The sequence below is a fragment of the Canis aureus genome, chromosome 14, assembly GCF_053574225.1.
Source record: "Canis aureus isolate CA01 chromosome 14, VMU_Caureus_v.1.0, whole genome shotgun sequence".
NCBI lineage: Eukaryota > Metazoa > Chordata > Mammalia > Carnivora > Canidae > Canis > Canis aureus.
Genome location: NC_135624.1, coordinates 11,069,329 through 11,088,520, shown reverse-complemented (window position 1 = coordinate 11,088,520; position 19,192 = coordinate 11,069,329). Strand labels below are relative to the sequence as shown.

At 36.9% G+C, this 19,192-nt stretch overlaps 1 pseudogene across 1 annotated transcript in view; it reads right to left on the bottom strand.

Annotated features, from left to right (window-relative positions):
* Positions 1–12,190: 12,190 nt before the first annotated feature.
* The window catches only part of LOC144283169 (ubiquitin-conjugating enzyme E2 N pseudogene), a 67,716-nt pseudogene continuing 60,714 nt past the window's right edge, over positions 12,191–19,192 (bottom strand). Inside the window, exon 5 of the transcript XR_013351577.1 lies at positions 12,191–12,926. The product of XR_013351577.1 is annotated as a ubiquitin-conjugating enzyme E2 N pseudogene (transcript). The remainder of the gene's footprint in view (positions 12,927–19,192) is intronic.

Genomic DNA, 19,192 nt, shown 5'->3' with positions numbered 1-19,192 from the left:
CCTCGTTTTTGTCTATTCAGATTGGTTTACCAAAAAATGAATTGATTGTAAAGATTTCCCATGTCTTAAGAAATTTATAAATATTAAAATGCACAAAAGAAATAAAGCCAGACTTCTAAAAAGAAGCAAACTCTCTGAACTTCCTAGGGACAGGTAACCTAAAATGATATGCTCACTGTTCTCTAAATGTCATCCAGGAACTCTGAAGGACAATATCCTCACATCAAGCTTTCCAAAACAGTCAGATGCAACTGGAGCAAGTGAAATGATTAATCTGCATGGAGTGTGGAGGGGGAGCAGAAGTGAAGCCAAAGGTAACAAGTTATAATAACACAAAAATGTGTAGTTCCAAACTGACATCCTGCATAGTATCTAGGAATGGATAGAATCAAAATAATGGCAGCAAAACAATGGTCCTGTTGTGCTCCAGGAATTTAATAGAAAAACTTAGGAGGTGTGAAGCTTCTGGATGGTCTTCCAAGGGCTTTCAGGAGTATCCCACAAGGCTTGGAGACCTTTGGAAAAGATACTACAGAACTGAAAGTGTCCAGTAACTAATGCACTTTTCACCTTCTCAACTCTTCCTCAAGAGAAATATACTCAAATGCAGCATCACTCAAGGGGAAATCAAGCTTAATCTCTACAGAAACTTATTTCCTAGCAAGCAGTTTCACTTCTTTCTTCAGATTTGGCAAAATTCAGCCTAGATTTTATCTTTAACTTGAGCTCTTGATGATACATTGAGGAAGTGTGACCTGGAAAGAAAGACTCAAACCAAAGACTTTATATAGCTTGTAGCAGCAATTCTTCTTAATTCAAGTTAATCTCTTCTCCTAGACTTATCTCTTAATGTTGATGACTGTCAAGAAGGCAAAAATAAGTCAAGAATGCTTTTGTACTTTGACATAATGAAAGGAGATGCTTAAAAGATTCAGGAAAAGATTGAGATATGAATTTTATAGTTCAGTAATCCCAAACAATTTTGATACACAGGAAAGATGATGGTGATTTTCTGAAACAGAAGGAATGAATATGTCAATATTTTCACATTTCAAATTTGTCTAAAAGAAGTAAATATTCTTGGCAGAGTGCTTGATATGTTGTATACCCACAAATGTATATAAATAGAAATATATATTTATATCTATAGAAGGAAGGAGGAAAGAGAAAGAAGAAAGAAAGAAAGAAAGAAAGAAAGAAAGAAAGAAAGAAAGAAAGAAAGAAAGAAAAGAAAGGGAAAAAAAGGAAAGGAAAAAAATACACACACACACTTGTGTTAGCAATTGCATGACAAACTATTCCGTTAGGTAGTATCTACTTACTAATTTCCCATGGATTGAAATTCAGGTTTTTTTGTACATAATGTACAAATAAATATAAATAAATAAATAAAGATTCTTACACCCAAATCTATCTGAACTTACATGAGCCTTTAAAAGTGGAGTTATCAGATCAAAACAGTACAAATATTGGTAAACCACTAGAAAACCTCTAGATATGTCCATATACAAACTCAAGGGGAAAAAAAATCTCAATAAGTACAGACCTGAATAAAATACTCAGAATAGAACACAACACGAGTATAAAATAGAGGCAATGAGACACAGAAGATGTAATTAAGTAGCCTAACGTGTCATATTGGAGAATCAGAAAAGACATTCGGAAAATACGGTAGAGGCAAATTTTGAAGATTTGAAGTGGTTGAGAAGCTTACAGAACCAATCAAAGAAAGATAAAAATGTGCAAACTTTGGAGAGACCACAAATTTACATTAAGGGCTATCATAATAAAAGTAGAGAAGGCTAAAATAAAAATTTTTAAATGTAAAGCAAGTAGGGAGAAACGACAATAATATAAGAAGGAAGTAAAATTAGACAGTAAACATCCAAAAAGCAGCATTGAAGGTAATGCTGTGAACTGAAACACGGCATAAGTTAAAAAAGCACAGGATTTGAGTTGAGAGTAAACTCCATTTCGGCCAAAATTAAGAAACAACTTCCAAAATAAACTAACATGAACTTAAACCTTATTTATAGAAATTTAGTGACTATATTACAATAAGGGGAAAAGGTTTAGGATTGCTATACTATTTACTTGGTAAAATTACACTAGGATTATGGGGCTTAGTTCTGGTACCATCTTTGTTTCAAGTGAAGAAATTCAAAGTTCTGTTATTCCAGGAGCAGATAAAGAAATTGGGGATATTTAAAAGAAGTAATAGAGACCATGATAGTTATTTTTAGTTAGCTCTCAATGTGAATAGCTGACACACAGAAAGATAAATCAGATATGTCTTATATGGAATAGATTTTTAATTGTCATCCAGAATATTAATTAAATCTGTTCTGTACCTGGGAACTACACGTGCATTATCATATTTTGAGAAAACATAACCTGATTATTAGAACTAAACAAAGATGGAATGAACTCTTTCAAAAGATACTGAATTCTTATCATTACAAATATTCAAAAGAAAACTTAGAAGACACTTGGCAAGTAGGCTTTACAGAGAGAGAATTCAGAAAGTATATGAGAAAAAAAGAGCTTTAACTCATGTCTTAGTTGGCCTGGAAGTTGTTGAGCTTCCATTAAGGGTATCTCTCTGGAGGAAAAAGTAGAAATGAGTGTAAACCAGCTTTCTCGATGTTACATCTAACCCAGCAAAGACCTCGGCCTGGCTGTACCACTGAATCAAAACAATTAAAATGAAATAGTTAAATATTGGCTCTTGGGATCCCTGGGTGGCGCAGCGGTTTGGCGCCTGCCTTTGGCCCGGGGCGTGATCCTGGAGACCCGGGATCGAGTCCCACGTCGGGCTCCTGGTGCATGGAGCCTGCTTCTCCCTCTGCCTGTGTCTCTGCCCCTCTCTCTCTCTCTCTCTCTCTCTGTGTGACTATCATAAATAAATAAAGAAAAAAAATATTGGCTCTTTTTTCTAAATTTAAAAGACAAAAACCCAGTTTGTCCTATGCATATGGACTTTTAGTTTAAAAATCTGTTGGGTACATTTCTCCCTTGTCTGAAGAGAGCCAAGGAAAAGAAATATCAAAGTTCTAGTGACCAGTGACAATGATGGGAGTGCTGGTTTCCACATTTTCACTCTGATATTTTGTAAACTATGGCATATTATTTCTTTCAATTAATTTAAATCATTTAGTGGCACAGAGGAAAGGTCAAGGGGACCTGCTGAATCAAAAAGCAAAGAAGGCACTAAACTCAGAAGAGATGTCAAACAATGGAATCAGACTTGGATTCAAGTGTTCACTCTGCCATTTACTAAGTCACTAGTTGTGTGAATGTAAGCAAGTTACTTCACCTCCCTGAGCCTCAGTTTTCCAGTCTATAAAATAAGGATCATAGTAACTACCTCACAGAGTTACTGGGAAGTTCAGATAAGAACGAAAAATTCTAGCTCAGCACTGGTACAGAGTTAGTATTTGATATGTGTTAGTTCTCCTGTCTTTCACCAATTGATTCTTGATTTGTTTATTTGTTTTTAAGGAATGAACAAGTTAATTTCACAAGACTAAGCTGTGTGAAGGTAAGAACCAAACCTTGGTTGTTTACCATCATATACCCAGGCATTGGCACAAAGTAGACACTTACAAATAAGTCTATATTTTAATTTAGAATATTTTAAGTATTTCATTATTTTGAAAAAAAAGTTAAGATCAAAATTTCCCTGCCACTGTATAATTTGAATTATTATGCTAAAGCAGTGATGCTGTCTCAAAATTTAAGAAATAATACCTTATTTTTGTACTTTTAAATGTTATGTCTCAATAGGAGCTATATTTTCTTATTTTCCAATGTAGGAGGCCATATACTCTTTGGAACAACTTCTTGGAATGGGCCAAAACCCCCAAAGCCCTAACATCTAACCAACAAAAGCTGCCCTTTAAGTGTGTATTTGTAGATGTCATTTTTTAAAAATCAACTTCCCACTTCAGCATAGGAGTCGAGGACCACATTTGCAATAAAACCCATCTGGTTTGCATTGCATTTCAGAATTCAAAACCAGGTGTCTTTCATGTGTGTTTAATTTAGAGGGAGGGAGTACCATAAGACAAGGAATGATTCGAAGTTGTTTAATAACACAGATAAAGGATATGCTGATACTGTATTGCCAAAATACAATTACTTCTTGTTGTTGCTCTTATTGTTGTTGGTATGGGATGAATTTAAATTTTCTTTTAAATTATAAGCTTAGGCTGTAAGATGGTAAGCATCATTTCAGGTACACACTGAACTTACATACAATCGTAGATGTTCATAGACTGTATGCACTCAATGAGAATTTCAGAAACTAGACCCCTTCCGCCAAAAAAGAGCAGAAAGGAGAGATGGAAAGTAGGAGAAGAGAGAACAATCCTTCACTAACATCTTTATCAAACAATTACTCGTCCTTGGGAAATGTGGTTCAGTTTTTTGATAGTGTAAAATTTAAACAAAAGAATAATTATTATACTAGTTACAGAAACCAAGCTGTCTTGGGGGAAAACTTTTTGATAAATGAAAAGCATTTCATCTCCTTGTGTACAGAGTGCTATTAAATGATTTCTCCTGGGAGAATGAGTCCATTTTTAATGAAAATAAAGCCCATTCTAGAAGTCCGTACATGGTGTTTTCAGACTTGCCCCCAGTCTTCAGAATATCACTAATCATGTACAACTTTTCAGTGTTAGCATAATTTATGACATTTTATTTGCTAAAGCAAGTAAATGCCACCAAATATGTGACTATCAAAGAGTGATTGCTTATTTTGCAAAAATAATTGACTCTCAGAAACTTAATTTTTCTTAAAAATGTTAGTCAATAATGATTTTTCTTGAACACCCTAAAACAGAAGTTCACATGAACACGATAGAACAGGCATCCATGTGGAAATAAGATAATCCACATTAATACTATTTTAACTAATTAATACATTAACTAATATAAAAAATCTAAAAGTATAATTAATTTCAAGGCAACTAGTTCTGAATCTAAAATTTTCTCTACACTCTATGTTCTGCCTTTAGGGTGAGGTTTCAACAAACACAGTCCTTAGTTGATAAGCACAAACTCTCTATGTTCTTAGTTGATAGATAACCTTTCTCAGAATGCAAAGATACAAAGGTCAAGTTTACTAAATACAATGATTTATATCATGTCATTAAAAAAAATCTCTTTATCATCTTATTTCATATTATGCAAATGATATGTACAAAAACACCAGAAAATATTTTGGTTGAAAATATCTGTGGTGAAAAAAGCTCAGGCTCCTTCTTGCATTTAGTGACTCAAGGGGTTGAGGGAGAGGTGGCTTTGAGAACTCTGTGGAGCCACGTCTTGGGTGAATTCAGCAGCTTACACCCACAGCTAAAAGTGATGCAGCACCATATTTCTATGCATTAGTCATATATCTGGCAAACTTTTAGAGAGCCAAGCTTTGTGTTGTTTGTTCATGCAGTACCAACTCCATGGCTTAGTAGGTATGTGACACTGAGAAATCACTTCTTTGAACTTCAATAGTAAGTATTAAATAACACAATGTATGACATGCACATAGCTCATTTACTGGTCCATAGTAGGCATTAAATATACTAGTAGTAGTGGTGGTGGTGCCATTACTATTGTTTTTATTAAGCCCCAACCCAAAATTGTTACTTGATGGGGCTTTATCAAAGTGCACAGGGTCAAATATAAGGATTGTCAACCAACAAACTCAGACATTTACAGTCATGTTCAAATTATAGAATAAAGAAACATTTCTACAAGCTAACTACAATTAAGGATCATATTTTCTCTTAAGAAAGGCAGAAATAAAAAAAAAAGAAAGGCAGAAATAAATTGGACTTTTCTGGCTATCGCAGTTTAAAGACTATAAGCTTTACTAAATACACAGTAAATAATGGCTTTTCGTTAATTTGATTTATATAGATATAAAGAAACTGGAGAGATGTACATCCTGAACTTATTATAAATCCAAAACTTCTGAATAGCAAAAGGAATGGAGTAAGCATATAGTCCATACTCCAGAAGCAGAAATCAAAGTTTTGAGTTGAAACAATTTCGCTAACACATGGAAAGGATTTTTTCCAGATACACTGAAAAGATTTGAAAATAATGATTAATAATAGAAATACAACACAACCCTAAGGTGAACTTGGTAGGTATGCCAAGATTCAAGAGGTCAGAGAGTTATTTCCTATGACTTGATTCTTCACCTACCTAAGTCCCCAAGGGATTTGCAGAGCTTCACCTACCTAAGTAGTTGACTGGTAGCAGCTGGGGGTGGTTATCAAATTTTTCACTGGATAAGCACTTACTGAGTCTCTATTATAAAGGCAGATACTATGCCAGACTGTAGAGATGCAAAGGTGACTAAGATGCTTCTACTGTTGCTACCTTAGAATTCTGTAGCATCCAGTGGCTCTAGAAACATGCAAATGAGGAGTTACTGTATAGAGAGCAACAAGAGTGACCAAAGAGCTACCTGAATGCAAGGTGCCATATCCACCTATAGGAAGAGGCAGTCCAGTCTACCCAAGGAGAGAAAAGATTACACTGAAGTTGTAACGGTTGAACCAGTGGCTTTGGAATAGCTGCCTGGGACAATCTGGTCACAAGTGACTGGCTTGAAGTTTTATTTGCATAGCACTTCAATAAGTGATAAAATGTCAGTGTTCACGAGAGAAAAAATATGAAGGAGATGTGACAGATATGTGAGGGCAGGGGAGAGTCACTCCGAGTCTCTCTTCCATCTTAGTGACACAACTAAGTTCAACCAAGTACTAAAAGAACAGATGTTTGCAAGATTGAAATAATGAACAAGGCCATCCCTTCCAGTAAAGCAAGATAGAAAAAGCAAATTGGGGGTAATTACAATAGTTTAATTTGGCAAGAAGAATTGGGTCTCATTCTAGCAATAAATTACAATCTCTTAATAAGTTTTTAAAAAATACTTATGTCCAGGTTTCTTCTGAACTCAATTAAATCACAGGATCTGAGCATGGGGTCTTGGCATTGGTCTTTGTTTAAAGCTTGTAAAGTGATTCTAAGGTACAACCAGACTTCAGAACTATTGTTCTAGCATAAAGCATGTGGGAGAAGGGTAGAGGATTGGAGAGGGAGCAAAATGTGATCCTGGAAATGGGCATCCCCCTTTCAGATTATGAAAATTAGATATCATCACATAAGCAAAGTAGATAACTCATTAATTTTTAAATGGGAGGTGGTATAGTAGGATGGACATTATGTCATTTTGGAAGTGGTGCAAAGATTGAATGGAGTGGGAACTAGATAGAAGGCAGGGAGACCGGAGTTTATTGAGTCCAGTCAAGAGATGATGATACATGCTGCAGTGGCAGTCGGGGTGCAGAGAAGGGATAGACTTGAGGGATATTTAGGAGCCCAGAACCCATATGCCTAGGAGTGTGAGGAGAACTAGAAAAGTCAAGAAAAAAACTAACTTCAGGTTTGAGCAATCCGATAGATGGTTTTTCCTATCACCAAATCACCACATACAGAAAAGAATCAAAAGAACTGGTCTGGAGGTAAGGAGATGAATGAGACATTGGACAATCTGAGTTCAAGGTGCACAGGGATTAGACAGCTGGGATTTACAGAGCATGTGCAGATGTTTGGTACTGCTCTGAAAGTCTGGAGTCTTGGAAATGGGGATATCCGCAAGATAGCAATGTTAAAGTCTCAGCTGAGGATGACTTCCCCTTGAGTAACTGTGCAGTGAGGAGATGGCGGAGGACAAAACTATGGAGAAACATGGCTTTAAATGTCTGCTTCAATGGAAGAATGGCTCACTGCCACATAATACTTCAATTTGAAGCACCTCATCCTATAAAATATCATGGTAAAAAATATTACTGGATGAATTATGCACATTGCAAAACTGCAAATTAAAATGAGATCCCTTTTTTCTTAACCTATGTAATTAACCACCTTCACCTCTCCTTTGAAATCTGGACAGCATTTTTTTTCTAATAGCACGCCCTTATTTAGAATTGGTAGGCTTAGTAAAAAAACGATTTTATTTTATTTTTATTTTTTTAAGATTTTATTTATTTATTCTTGAGCCACACAGACACACAGAGAGAGAGACAGAGAGAGAGACAGAGACAGAGACAGAGACAGAAGCAGGCTCCATGCAGGAAGCCTGACGTGGGACTCGATCCTGGGTCTCCAGGATCACGCCCTGGACCAAAGGCAGGTGCTAAACCTCTGAGCCACCAAGGCTGCCCTAAAAAAACAATTTTAGACAATACTTAGGAGTATGAATCAAGAATTTAAAGACACCATATTTTTTTGCTAATTTGTATCATTGCTGGTAGTCTATCTTAAGAAACAATTATAAAAACACACAAAAACTTTTAATAAAAGATTTTTTATTCACAGCAACACTCGCTGTATTCAATGTTATTTATAATAATAAAAGATCAGAAAACAGAATATTAACTAGTTATTAACTAGTTAATGATGCATAAAATGGCATTTTTTATATATTATAATAATTAGGAGAACAGATTCTGAAATAAGTTTTTACTGCCTGTTGGCTGTGTGACTGTGGGAAATTACTGACTCCCCTAGTCTTTCCTTACATTATCTATAAAAGAAGAATAGTCATACCTATTGCATAGGCTTGGTCTGAGCATTAACTGGGGAAAAATGAAAAGTAAAACTGCTAACATTTATTGAGTGCTTACAATAATTCAGGCATTCTTCCAACTATTAATATTTTACATATATTTTAAAATTAATCTTCATAAAACCATAGTAAAATCCTCATTTTAAAGACGAGGAATCTGATGTACAGAGGGTTGAGCAAGGTCACACAAATGAAAGATGTAGGAGTACGGATGCTTACCAGACAGACTCCAACAGCCTGGCCCATAACTGCCGGGTGTCTGACATCTGGGAGGACTCAATAAACACAGATGATTATTGCTACTATATATTAATTTAAAAGATCATAAAGAACTACATGAGAATTAAGAGTGCCTGTCTTTGGGTGGTGAGCCTATAGATATGATTTTTATTCTTCTATTGTTCTGTGTTAGTTTTAATTTTTCAATTGTTAACTCCCAACTTTATGCTGCAAGAAAATAAAACAAACTTAAAATAAGCTGAAAGACAAGAATCTGAGTTCCACTGCTGAAAGTAATTTTACTAAGTTGTTCACTTCAGTGGTTCTTCAGTATTCTTAAATACAAAATAGAGATATTTAACACTGACTTTTGATATTTTTAACAATTAAGTTCTTTTTAAAAGTACAATTTTTATTTATTTCTTTTTAAAAGATTTTATTTATGTATTTGAGAGAGAAAGAGAGTATAAACAGGGAGGAGAGGCAGAGGGAGAGGGAGAAGCAGGCTCCCCACTGAGCAGGGAGCTCAACACAGGGCTTGATCCTAGGACCCTGGGATCATGCCCTGAGCTGAAGGCAGACATGTAACTGACTGAGCTACACAGACTCTCCAAGGAAATACATTTTAGAAGCCTAGTAAACAGGGATGCCTGGGCTCAGTGGTTGGCTCAGGGTATGGTCCCGTGGTCCTGGGATCGAGTCCCACATCAGGCTCCCTACAGGGAGCCTGCTTCTCCCTCTGCCTATGTCTCTGCCTCTCTCTATCTTTCATGAATAAATAAATAAAATCTTTTTAAAAAATCCTAGTAAACAGATCAACATATATCCTCTCTGATTGTAGTTGGGAGGGGTAGGAGATTTAAAGAGGGAGTAAACCAAGTGGGGAGGCCTGGACTGCTATACCCCCACAACACACACACACACACACTCACACACACACTCACAGACACACACACTCAAGGAAGGTTTATTTATGGCTGCAGTAACAAGCAATCTCAAATTCTCAGTCACTTTAGTCAACGAAAATTTCTTGCCTGTGCTATATGTCTAAGATAGGTGATGAGATGTGGAAAAATGGATTAAGCTCCACCGGGTTACACAGGGATCCAAGTTAAAAGAGACTGTTCCATCTCATGGCTTTATCTCCAAAAGTTCATGGACTCCTTGTGAGGACAGGGGAAGAAGCAGACTAGATAATTGCATAGTCTTTATTCTCCTTTACCAGGAAGTGAGAGGTGTCACTTCTTACATTTCCATGGGAGAACTGGTCACACTGCCCAGCAAACAGTGAGAGGACCATGAAGTACAGTCTTGCTTGTGGCTGGCAGAGGGGGAGAAGCAGTTACTGAAGAGACCCAGCAGTTTCCTTCAGATGCATCAAGGATTCCCAGAAGGATCCTCAGAGCAGTCTTACTGCATCACTCCATGAAATGTTTTATCCTATCCTTCCCACGCAAGTAGTCTGTGAGTCTTTGAGGTCTGCAAAGACTTTCGATAGCTGCCCCTTTTTTATTTTTTTAATATATTTATTTTTTATTGGTGTTCAATTTGTCAACATACAGAATAACACCCAGTGCTCATCCCATCAAGTGTCCCGCTCAGTGCCCGTCACCCAGTCACCCCCACCCCCCGCCCTCCTCCCCTTCCACCACCCCTAGTTCGTTTCCCAGAGTTACGAGTCTCTCATGTTGTGTCTCCCTTTCTGATATTTCCCACTCATTTTTTCTCCTTTCCCCTTTATTCCCTTTCACTATTTTTTATATTCCCCAAATGAATGAGACCATATAATGTTTGTCCTTCTCCAATTGACTTATTTCACTCAGCATAATACCCTCCAGTTCCATCTACGTCAAAGCTGCCCCTTTTTTAAATCCTGATATGAAATGAGGGCATGAATCTATGTTACATTGCCTCATCGACCCTTCCTGTCCTTACATTTTGAGGTATAAACAGATGTCCATTTTCATTTTTCATGTGAGCACAATCAATAATGTGGTTCTGCACTTTGCTTTTCAGTCAATGTCACCTTCCAGATGAAAAAGGGATTCGACAAAAATAAGGAACTCTGTGTCCAAATTAATACCAGAAATACTGGGGAAAAAAATAAATAGGTATATTTATTGCAGAATTACTTGCCTTTAATATGCAAGCATAGTTGTAATTTGCCATGAGGTAATTATACCGTGTGGCATTTTCCCAGAAGCAAAACTCTTTTCTCATCGAACTCTTATTCAAAAGTCTCCAACAGGGCAGCCCGGGTGGCCCAGCGGTTTACTGCCGCCTTCAGCCCAGGGCATGATCCTGGAGACCCAGGATCGAGTCCCATGTCAGGCTCCCTGCATGGAGCCTGCTTCTCCCTCTGCCTTGTCTCTGCCTCTCTCTCTCTCTGTGTGTGTGTCTCTCATGAATAAATAAATAAAATCTTTAAAAAAATAAAACAAAAAAAACAGAAGTCTCATGCTCCCTAGAACACATGTAAAAAAAAGTCACATATTGTAAAATATGTTATCTAAAGCACAACCAATATCATGAGGCTCACGGATGTGTTGTGAACCATATTTTAGCTTATTCTATTGTTTCTAATGCCTTCAACAGCCATGGGAGTTAAATGCAGATAAGCAGGTCCCCAAATCCCTAATCCCACATGATAGTGGGTGTGAAGTTGCTTAGCAGAAGTGCCCCTGACCTAACTATAATAGTGTTACATCAAAATCTTTACATGGTGCGATGCAACAGGGGAGCTAGTTTTCAACACTAACACTAAGAAGTGAGAAACCCCACCCATCTACTTTTTTTTAGAATAGCAGAAAATATTTTACTAAAACATAAGATTTACAGAAGTTTCCAGACAAGCCATAAAAAATGGTCACAAGCTTTTTCTTGAAGGAAGGATTCTACACTTGACAGCAAAGTCACAATGTTATTAGTGAGGGCTGTGATGTGTGTTTAATGTTCCCATTTTGGTTCAAACAATAAAGCTTGTCCCTCTACAGCGTCTAAATAAAGTTAGGCTTGGCTAGAGAGCATATTCTAAAGAACTGGCTAGCTGCTTTTAACCGATGCAATTAGATCACATAAAAAGGGGGAAAGGAGTCCATAAAATTAAAATAAAACTACCTCTCCCCCTCAAAAAAATAATAAAGAAAAACACCCACACCCCTGCAGCTAACCCTGACAACTACCCATTCACAGTGCTTTATACTTAAACCATGATGGGGAAAATGAACAAAAGCAGAGGGGCCACTGCTTTTAAACGTTTCACAACAATCCAGATGGTACTTCTAACCTCTGCTCGTGCTTTACAACAGTGAATCAGGACAAGACATAGATTTTCTAGGGTGCATTTAATCACCAAAGGACTGAAGATGTCTGGGCTTTTATTCTGTAATGTTTCTAAGACTGTGCCCATTAAATACAAACAAAAAAGGAAGAAGTCTTGGCAGAACAGGAGAAGTGATGCACACCTGATGATCGGATGGATTTTAGATATTATTCATGGCATATAGCCTAGTCCATGCTCTCGCTGTTTCTATGACTTGGGCTTCGTTGGTCTTCCACTGCTCCGCTACATCATTTGCTAACGGATCATCTGGATTGGGAGCACTTAACAAAGCCTGGATCGATAGCAGAACTGTGCAGATCTGCAGCGCTGGGGACCACTTATCTTTCAAAATACCTAAACATATTCTTCCCAACTAGTCTACATTAGGATGATAAATTTTGGTTGTGAAACGTACTTTAGGGGCTGCCACCGGGTATTCTTCTGGAAGGAATAGTTCAAGTGTAAAAGTCCTTCCCTCGAAGAGGGAATCCTGGGGGCCAGCAATGACTACATGAAAATAACAGGCGTCGCTCTCATCTGGTTCTGCTTTAATGCCAGGAACTGGTTCTGCCAGCAAACGCTGGGTCTCCTTGATAATCCTGCAGGGCAGCCCAGACATCTTGTCAGATCCCGAGTTCCGCCTCTGGTCTCGACTCTGGCTCCACTTGCCTCATGCACGAGTGGAAGTGAAACACCTCCCATCCAAAGGAGGAGAACGAAGCATCCTCTGTGTCAGCAGAGCTCATCCAGCAAAGAGAAGACAAAAAGAACTGAGCATTCAGGCCACAGAGAGCTATAGAGCCAAGCAAACAAACACCGTGCCTGAGACAGTCTCAACATTTTGCAAAACCTTTTCAAGATACGATTCTGGGGATGCCTGGCTGGTTCAGCCATTGAGCATCTGCCTTTGACTCAGGTTGTGATCCGGGGGTCCGGGATTGAGTCCCACATAGGGCTCCTGCAGAGAGCCTGCTTCTCCCTCTGCCTGTGTCTTTGCCTCTTTCTCTCTCTGTCTCTCATGAATAAATAAATAAAATCTTTTTTAAAAAAAGATACGATTCTGAATAAACAAATTGATAAAGACTGACAAAGATGTGGTGACTCTTTGTAAGTCTATAAATGAGGCCTGAAAACAAAGGGTCTCAAAAGAGAAGTTACCATGCCAACCTAAATGGTGATATTTTGTAAGTTAAGAATGTCCTGTGTCACAAAAAGAAATGGTTTAGCAGAATTCAATAGATTAACACACTTGTGACCAGAGTTCACGCCCCTAGACACATTGACTATGAGCTTCTGATGATTTATTTGTGAGAAAAAGATAACGGTTTTATCAGAACCATCTCTGAAGCAAAGAAGGAAATATAGCCAGAATCCAGGAGTGGCCCCATCCTGGCTAGATGCCTTTTTCCAACACTGGTCCCCAGAGGGATGGCCACCCACTTGACATGCTAGGCGGAAATGCTCGTTGTGACTTGATATGCCTTCGCCCTAAGCCCTTCTTCACAAGCAAAGAAAGGCACATTTATGGAGACAATTTAAAAACTTGGAACTTGTCACAGAAGCTTGAGCTTTCTGAAAAGACAATTATTGAATCACAGAAGTTCACAGTACAGCCAGGATTACTATTGACTCTAGTTTATAGTCAATTATACAAGTTACCAAGAATCTCCAGCGTGAGCATTACCGGGGTTCTCCAAACAGTCTAAGTGTCTGAAGGCTTTCTACCACTGTGGCTTATTCATGACATATGGTTGGCTCCAGTACATTTTTGACCTATTCATTTGTGAATTAGAGAAGGGACTTACATAATTCTCTTCCCAAAGTATGTGTTTTGTAATTTTCATGTCACATGATTACACTTTTAAGAGCATAAATTCTATTTTAAATATTTTGGAAACTACAGTTTTTATTATTTCTTGCTATTTCATACATTTGATCTAAATGCCTATGCTTTTCCTCAAATCCCCTCTAATATATTTATGTTTTGAATGAAATGAAATATAACTACATGCAGAGATAGAGAGTGAGAGAGGTGGCCTCCAACAGTAGCACAATTCTCATTTCACAAATGCAGGGATAGCAAAATACATATTCGCTCCCTCTGGGCAGGAACTGTATTTGTCTTGCTTGCTAGAACAGGCCCTATGTTAAGTATTCAATATTTGCAAATTATTTAAGCAATTGCCTAGGAAAACATAGAGCTGGAAAAAATTCTTCTTCATTACATTTTTATAAAATTCTACCATCAAAGATAAATTTTGAAGGAGTCAAACTGCTTTAATTCAAATTCCAACTCCGCTATTAAATATCTTTGACCTCATGCCTTAAATTGACATTCTCTGTGTTTTGGTTTTTCTTGCCTTTAAAATGGGAAAAACAGTACCCCTAACTCACAGGGCTATAATGAGGATTAGGTTAAGGTTACAATGAGGATCAGGGTTGAGGGGTTCTAGTATTCACTAAGTAAGCACTGGTCCATGTTTACTACTACTAACATTACTACCACTATGATGACAATGACTCCCACTGCTGCTGGTTTTCTTGGCTGCAGTTTCTTGACTTTTGAAACAATGTGTATGGATAATGAGAAGCTTTCAGACACTTTCAGTATACCTATTATGGTTCCAAAGAGCGAACTTCTTTGAGTGAGGTGGAGTAAGGGACTTGTTTTCAGTATCATACCAAATATCAAGATGTGAGCCATGAGGCAGTCTATAGAAGGCGGTTGCATCTATGTCTGGAAGTTGGGCCCAAAATGGTACTAGGTCAGCAGAATCAGCATCTGGGAAGAATCTTAAACATGAAGCAGGGAGAGATGAACTAATAGGCTCTCAAGAACAACAGGGACCCATGAGGTCAAACTGGAACTCACCTCTTCCTCTTCATCTTACCCTCTCAACCTGTGATGATGTGGATGACCTATAGAAGAAGATACCCCACGTCACCACAGCAGAGTTGCATCATGACTAGCCAAGGACATGGGCAAGCTGAAGGAGCTGTGGGACCAGTTGTTGTCTCATGTGAACAAAATAATTTGGCAGATCAGCGACAATGTGTATGTGTTGGTCTCTCCGCTGAACCTCAGAGTATGATGATACTCTACGGCAAACTTCTCTTGTGGCCAGCCCTAATCTGAATACAGGGGAGGAGAGTCTGGAAAATGTAGTTCTAGTCAGGCTGTGTTGACACAGTATAAAGCCACTGCATCTGCAAGAGTTGAAGCACTGTAAATCCTCAAATAGGACCTAAAATATCAGAAAATAAAAGCAAAACTACTCCAGCTGAAAGGCACAAAGGTCAAGAAGCCTAAATCCTTTGGCTTCTTCTTTGTACCTCCCCCACAAGCTATGCCCTCCCCAGAATTCTTCACAGTCTGAAAGCTATCTTTATTTGAGCTCTCTTTCTCTGGAAAATAGAGAACACTGTAAAATATGTTGGATGCGTCCTATCATATCATACAGTTATGATGTCAATTTTCTGTGAGACTGTTAAGTAAGATAAAATTGGCTTTCTAGTCAAGACAATACAGATTGTTAAAAACAACTCTAGGGAATCCCTGGATGGCTCAGTGGTTCAGCGCCTGCCTTTGGCCCAGAGTGTGATCCTGGGGTCCCGGGATCGAGTCCCGCGTTGGGCTGCCAGCATGGAGCCTGCTTCTCCCTCTGTCTGTGTCTCTGACTCTCTCTCTCTCTCATGAAAAAAATAAATAAATAAATATTTTTAAAAAACAACTCTAGTTTCCATGATTTTTCAGTAATAATCTGACAGAGCACTCTGAATAACCGTGTAGACAACAAATGTCCTAATAGTGACTATGTCAGTATTTCAATCCAATGGTGGGGAATAAGGAAGGAGAATATGGATGCCTCCTAAAGCAGTCCAATCAATTTATGACTCCAGGATTTAAGTACATTTAATCTGTGGGATTTATATTTGCACAAAATGTTGTCTAGGTTTTTTTAACTATCACAATTGGATGGTAAAGATAGATGGTTTTCCTAACAATTTTTAGACTTAAAAAGAACATTAAAAATATGAAATGATAGTTCCCACAAATCCAAGTGTTTGGAATGAAAACATTTTCATAGGGCACACACTTAGGATGCATTGTGTGTGTGTGTGTGTGTGTGTGTGTGTGTGAGATTATGTGTGCATTTTAGTAGCTGTCTGAGATTTAGAGGTAAGAATCCCTGGGCCAGCAAACTTATTCTATAAAGAGCCAGATAATGAATATTTTAGCAATGTGGGCCATCTGATCTCTATTCCAAGTACTCAATTCTGCTACTATAGCACAAAAAAAGCCATAGACTATACATAAATGAATGGAGATAACTATGTTCTAATAAAACTTTACTTTTGAACACTAAAATGTAAATTTTAGATGATTTTCATGTTATGAAATATTTTTCTTTAAATTTTTCTCAACCATTTAAGAATGCAAATATCATTCTTAGATCATAAGACATACAAAAAGATCAATAGGTTGGCTTTGGCTCATAGGCCATAGTTTTTACCAAACCCTGACCCATCTCAATGGAAATCATTAAACAATTAAGAAAACTAAAACATTTTATCCAAAAACTGCAAATATTTAACTAAATTTTCTCATGTAAAATAGATTTAAGAAACTTGAGATTTTAAATATCCAATTAACTTTCTATCTTTAAAAACACAATGGCTGAGAACTCAAATCCATTTGGATACTCAAAATTGAAATGTTTCATTTCCATGGCTGTACCAAAATAGTATATATGCTTCACATGTGTGCTGTTGGGCTGAAAAATCTATTATTTCATTAAATAAGAAAAATAAATTTTTGTATTTGAGTTTGTTTTTAAATCAATGCAGGCCTTTAACAAAGTTAAGATTACTTCTTGGCTGCATAGGAGCATGTCAAGAATAATTAAATAATCTCTTGTCACATCATCACAGTTAGTTGTTGAGTATCTTGCTTTTTCTATCTTATGGAAAAAATGAAAACCTAAGCATTCTGCCAATATGTTTCTTTCCCTAGTGTTCCAAAAGTTTACAAAGCCGTCAGTTGCCATAGAAGCAGAAGAATATAAGTTGTAATGCATAAAATATGTCCAAACATGGTATGGATTATCAGATCAATCTAGTGTGTAAGAAAGACCTTCATAACCCTGCCAGTTGATTATGGGTTTTGTGTCCCACGAGGGATAAGCTTGGTATTCCATGAGGAAATATCATATTACAGTGTTGATTCCATTGTGTTTATCTTCAGCAAGTGTTCTGGGCAATGTTATCAGAGATAACAATTTTTTAAAAAGGATTTCAATCTCTTAGCAAGAATCAGACTACAAATCAAGATTTAAATTTTCTCTAAAATGAATCTCAAATACAATTTAATATATATTTCCAGGGAGGAATAAAACTCTCTATTATGTTTATGTTAAATCTCCTTTGTCTATAGCCAGGCAATCTAAAATTATCTGTTTTATGCTAATTAAATAATAATAATAATATACAATGTGCAGAAAACATTTCATCCAAATAATTCAATTAATAGTATAGGAGACTATAATCCAAAATACATTATTTTATTTTATTTCTCCAAAACTCAAGTATGCCTAAGTTGTTTATTTATTTTCTGGAACTCATCTATTTTGGTTCTTTAGTATTTTCTTTTGAAATCTTTTTTACATTTTGAAAGTAAATAGGTTCCTAAAATTATGTATTTAGTATTTTACACCTCTGGTTTAACTGGAAACAAGCCACATAAGTATTGGTCTTCATCAAACTATAGTTAGAGAAAGGAATGAAAGGCATAGGATTTTAAAATAATACAACATGAAGCCAAAATATTTAGAGGGATTTAAAGTTAAGAGAAAATGAATAAAGATATATTGACAAAAATGGCATTTCAACCTATTCTTTGGACTCTTTTACCTATTCATTAAAAGTGAAGTAAAAATGAGGAAATGATCAATAAAATAGTTTTTACATTCCACTCCCAATTCTTTGTTGTTACTCAATAAGTGCTTTTTATAAAGATAAATATGATAACTAAAAGCGTAAATGTTTTCACTATAAAATGTGATGTATATTCATCGGAAATTCTACAGAAATAAGAAGAAAGGGAGTATGAAAATTATTTTCAAAAAGATACCTTATACCAGATGTGAGAAGTTAGATAACTGCAAGTACAATCCCAAAATAAATTTTGTTCATCACCCCCACGCATAAATAGATCTATGACACCTCACTCCTAATCTATAACTACCTATCTATTGCAATCTTTCTTTCTACGGGGCGTTATAAGATGACCATTTCTTTCTCCTCCATAGAAAATGTGGTCACTCATGTGAATGTTTTCATTCTAACACTTTTTGAGGTCCTCTAAAAGTAACACTATATCATTGGTCCTCTCTGAACTTCAGTCTCTTCATCTGTAAAATGAAGATAGGCACATCTACATCAGCATGCTTGGGGAGAATGAAGTGAGACTACATACATGAAAATATTTTTCAAATTGGAAAGTACATAGGATTAGTACATAGGATAATAATACATCTATTATTTTTATGAACTCCTATAAATACACTATTTCAAGTTTCCTTTGCTACTCACCCACTCCCACCACCACTATAACGGCATGATTAAAATAAGCGAATAATGGGGAAATTCAAACCCCCTTAATGTATTGCATCATCAACAATTTTTTGCATATGTTTTTATATTTTGCATATGTTTGGTAAAACCAACCAGGGGATCTGGGACCTCATCTAGAGTGCAATAGTGGTGAAAAGTCAAGGCAGGCAAGAAAAACCCTCTTGAGGAACACCTGAGTGTTTCAGTCGGTTGGGCAGTAGACTCTTGATTTTTGCTCAGGTCAAGATCTCAGGGTTGTGGAATCAGCTGGCTTGGGCTCCACGCTCAGTGTGGAATATGCTTGAAATTCTCTTCCTCTCCTTATTCCTCTGCTCCTCCTCATCCCCTTGCTTTCCTTGTTCTCTCTCTCTCTCTCTCTCTCAAATAACTCTTTT